Raw genomic sequence first — 4,040 nt, 5'->3', positions numbered from 1 at the left:
ACAAAGTCCAAAGTCTCCGGTCCACCACAAGGCACCCCGGGCGGTTCCGAAGGAAGGGGACCCCGCACTCCCCAGGAGGTGATTCTCCACAGCCTTCTCGCAGACCCTGGGTCGCCAAGTCTCCAGAGACAAAGTCAGGAGTCCCTTCGACTTGTCTTTCAGGTGGGGGTGGGGAGGACGTAGGAGGGCAGAGCAGGCGCGGGCAGAGACCTGTCCTCCCAAGCCCTGGGCCCAGGCCAGGCTCCCGTGCAGCGTAGGACCCAGAGGCAGCTGCGGGCTCCGCACCTGGCCCACGGGATTTTCTCTCGCTTCGTGGAGTCGGGCCCAGCCGGGGAACAAGCGCCTACGCCCCTCCCCCGCCTGCGGCCCGCAGACTGGGCTGGGGGCGCTGCACGCTCCAACCCGGGTCGCGAAGTCGGGCGCGAAGTCCGCGCGCCGCAGGGGAGAGGCGGGTAGGGCGCGAGGTTCTGCTTTCCGACTCTCCCCTCAGTCCGAAGTTTCCTGGTGGGCGCTTCTGCCCGGGGTCGGAGCCTCCCACCACCGCCCTTCCCCTCCTCCTCCCCGCCCTCGAGAGCCCTGCGAGCCGGAGCATCCGCCTGGGCCTGGCCGCCAGCTCGGGTACCCCGGCCCGGACCCCACGCTCGTCCGCCCCTCGGGCTCCGCGGGGGCCATCTCCCCGGGGCGAAACGGGCGGCCCGCTCCGTGCAAGGAGACACCCGCAGCCTCCCGAGGAACTCCTAATACCATCCATACAGCTTTAATGCGTTTATAATTCGATAAGTGATTTCAATTTGAAATTGTTAGTAACTAATTTTATGTGTAATTTTTCCACATCAAATATTTAAGCATCAGATTAAGGGAGCCAGTTCCGACTCAGGGTAATAAGGGGGTTTCCCCCCACCCCCCGCGCCTCCGCCTCCCGCCGTTTCCTACCGAGTCGTTTTTCCAAATCCCCAAAAGATGGCAGTCGAAGCCGACTTTCCTCTTTTCCTGTGGCTCTGCGAAGGGAGGGGAGGAGAGGGGGATGGGGAGAGGGCGGGAGGGGGAAGGGGAGAGAGCAGAGAGAGGAGAAAGGGGGAGGGAGAAACTAGACGTTGCGTGGACTTTTCAAACTAATTCTTTCACACGTTTCTAATACGAGCAAGAAGCAGTGGTGAATTTCCTGGAAACGTCCTAGCAAAAAAGAAAGCCAAAAAGCGTGCCTTGTGGCCTCCGGGAAGGGGATGTGAGAAACCCAGCACGTTCAAACTAAACCCTCAATTCAGAACAGAAGGGGGAGAGGGAGACGCGGAGAGGGACCGACTGGCTTTTTGGCATTTCTTTGTATTTGAACATTATCTGTAAAGACTATACAACTAAGCAACGTGTTTCCTCGAGGACAAGACTCTGCCAATTACATAATAGGGGAAGGGGCAGGGATGGGGAAGGGGTGATGGGTGGCGGGCAGACTGCAGTGGGCGGAGGGGAGACTGGGGCGAGCAGCGGATGAATTGCAGACCAGTTGCCAAAACTTTTTTTTTTTTTTTCCCCTGCTGCTGCTTCGGCTGCCTTTGCTGCAGCCTTTGCTTTGAATGTGGGTAACTAGGAAACAGCAAGCCGTCTGAGAAGACGGAATTTCCAACGTGTAAAATGTTCTTAACGGAACCATTGAGCGAGTGCAATAAGGCGTGAGGGGGAACTAATCTTCCCATTTAAATGTTTGTGGCAATTTTATCTAAATGAATTTTAATGCTAAACGAGGGTAATTCCCCATTTGTAGCGCGTTTACTTCTCTTTCCTGTGCTTCTAAAGCAGTCGAACATCATGCAATGAACAGTAACAATAAAAATACTGTCAAGGCATATTATTCATTTTGAATGTGTTATAATTACAGCTGATTGAATATGATAGGGTAAGCTATTTTAAAATATTTTTTTTGGAAAAATATTTAAGCCATATTAAAAAGTCGTCTCATTCAGCCAGCGCTCATCCCTCCACCCCCCAATCCCAAATAAAAAATAAAAAGCAGGTACAACTGCGTGCCCTTGTTTAGAGGAGGGCGTTTTGTTTTTGCCTTTTAAGAAACATCAAAAAAACACTCTGAGCACCTCTATTATTTCCCTCTTTCGGGTAAGTGTCCTCAATAACCTCCGAGCTGCCTCTGAAATTTACAAGAGGAAAAGCTAAAATACCATTAGGGGAGGAGGGTGTCGAGGCTGGGGAAGAAAGGAACTGCGCAGAGCGAGGCTCTCACAAAACCGGCACGCAGAGGGGGAACAACACGCGCGGAAACCACCGTTTATTTTTTCTAATTCCTGCACACTGATGGTCGTGATTCTTCTTAGTCTCCATATTCCCTGACTCCTCCTCACTTGTACACTTCTCCCTCCCCTTGCACCCCCATCGACCCCCATCTCCTCCCCTTCCCTTCCCTTCCCTCCCCCACCCGGCCTGTGCCTCTGCAAGAATAAAGGCTGAAAATACCCCACTCGCCAGGGCACGGACTGGGGAGGAGGGGCAGATGAACGGTTAGTTTATAAAGTTTATTATTAATTTGAAAAGTAAATAAATGGTTGTTAACGGCTAGTAACCACCTATCAAAAGATTGATTTCACTAATATGGACTATTTACGTAGACGAAGAATTGCCACGGGGTCACAGTGGGAAATTTAAACAATTCCATCTCTGGGGTGGGGGTGGGGTGGAGCGCGCCGCTGGAGACGGCAGCAGTTGGGTCCAGCCTCACTCTCCACCCGCAGGTCCACGTGTTCAGAAACAAGGCCCCATAAACAAAAGGTGAGAGTGCGCGCTCCAGCAGGTGAGTCAGTCAATCACACGTCACCTAGTAAACCCACCCACAGCTGGTTTCTCTTTTCAAACCGAAAATTGAATTGCTCAGGGCGGCTTTATAGGGTGCCAGGGGCCTGAATGTCACACTTGAGTTTAAGGCGCTCTCCTCAGACCCATCCTTTGTTTACAAAGCAATCAGCTCTAAAAGGCTTATTTTTCACAACGAATTTGCCTTCATTAAAATATTTGTGTATTTTCCTTAGCTTTGGGAAGCACTTTTTATAGCAGCAATTTTTTTAACTAAAATTATAAGCTATTTCAGCTTAAACATGTTATTTTGTACCATTTAGCTGGCTGCCATGCAGAAATTCTGTACAGCTGTTCTGGAAAATTGGTTAATAACCAGTTTTGTCCAATGAGAACATAGAGCATATTTATAAGAATTAGATTTTGAAGTCTGGTCTCTTCAATTCAGATGGTTAATTTCCTAATAAACATATACCACTCATCCTAGGTAACATCCTTAGTAAAAGCTCAACTCCTTACTTAGGTTCACCATTATGTGCTAGAATAATTTCACTGATATTAGATGAGTAATTCTGTTGGCTGTAATCTGAGTCTACAGTTAGTTTAGTGCCTTTAGGCCTCAAATTTGCTGATATTAAGAGTTCATTAAGTCAGCTTAAAGAAATCGGTGGTTATTATTAAATAATTTACTTTGTGGTTAAAATTTTCAAATGCATCTTTGGCTCGGGGGCTAAAATTAATTTTTCTATTTACTGCATTAATCATTCAAAGTTTGGGGGGGCAGTAAACAAAGTTTTCAAGCAGTGGAGTCAGCATGACAAAAATAATCTTGTTTTTATTTTAGATTCAGATTTCATTACTGCACTCAAACGACTACAACTGGGCTTGGCGTTATTATACAATCCAAACTGTTTTCGTCAGAAAGGCTAAGACTCAGTGTGCAATGATTGTTATTAATAATTAGCTCCTTGGTTTCTTGATAGAAAAAGGCTATCAACAAGCATTTGTTTATCCACAACAAAAAGTATAATTAGCTTATCCCACTTAGTTAATCTTGTATGCATGCCAACTCATACCAAACTGCTACTTTTACAAAAAAAATTGCAATAATACAGTTCATTTTTCCAGTCCTTTTTGCACAAAATTTATTTACAATGTCTACATAAATGCTCCAAGGTGGGACTATGGAAAAATACACACATGACCGATGCTTTGCTCAGAAATAAAGTCAACATATTAAAAAT

General features: G+C 47.4%; 1 protein-coding gene across 2 annotated transcripts in view; it reads right to left on the bottom strand.

Moving 5' to 3' along the window:
- Window positions 1-3,605: 3,605 nt before the first annotated feature.
- Window positions 3,606-4,040, bottom strand: part of MEIS1 (Meis homeobox 1) — a 161,998-nt gene continuing 161,563 nt past the window's right edge. For both annotated transcript variants that reach the window (XM_006170608.1, XM_006170607.2), the window contains one exon: window positions 3,606-4,040. This exon is cut by the window's right edge and continues 1,084 nt beyond it. The gene's annotated coding sequence lies outside the window, so the exon portion shown is untranslated.

This window comes from Tupaia chinensis, unplaced genomic scaffold (assembly GCF_000334495.1).
Source record: "Tupaia chinensis unplaced genomic scaffold, TupChi_1.0 Scaffold148723_1, whole genome shotgun sequence".
Lineage (NCBI taxonomy): Eukaryota > Metazoa > Chordata > Mammalia > Scandentia > Tupaiidae > Tupaia > Tupaia belangeri.
This window is presented reverse-complemented; position numbering and strand designations above follow the sequence as displayed.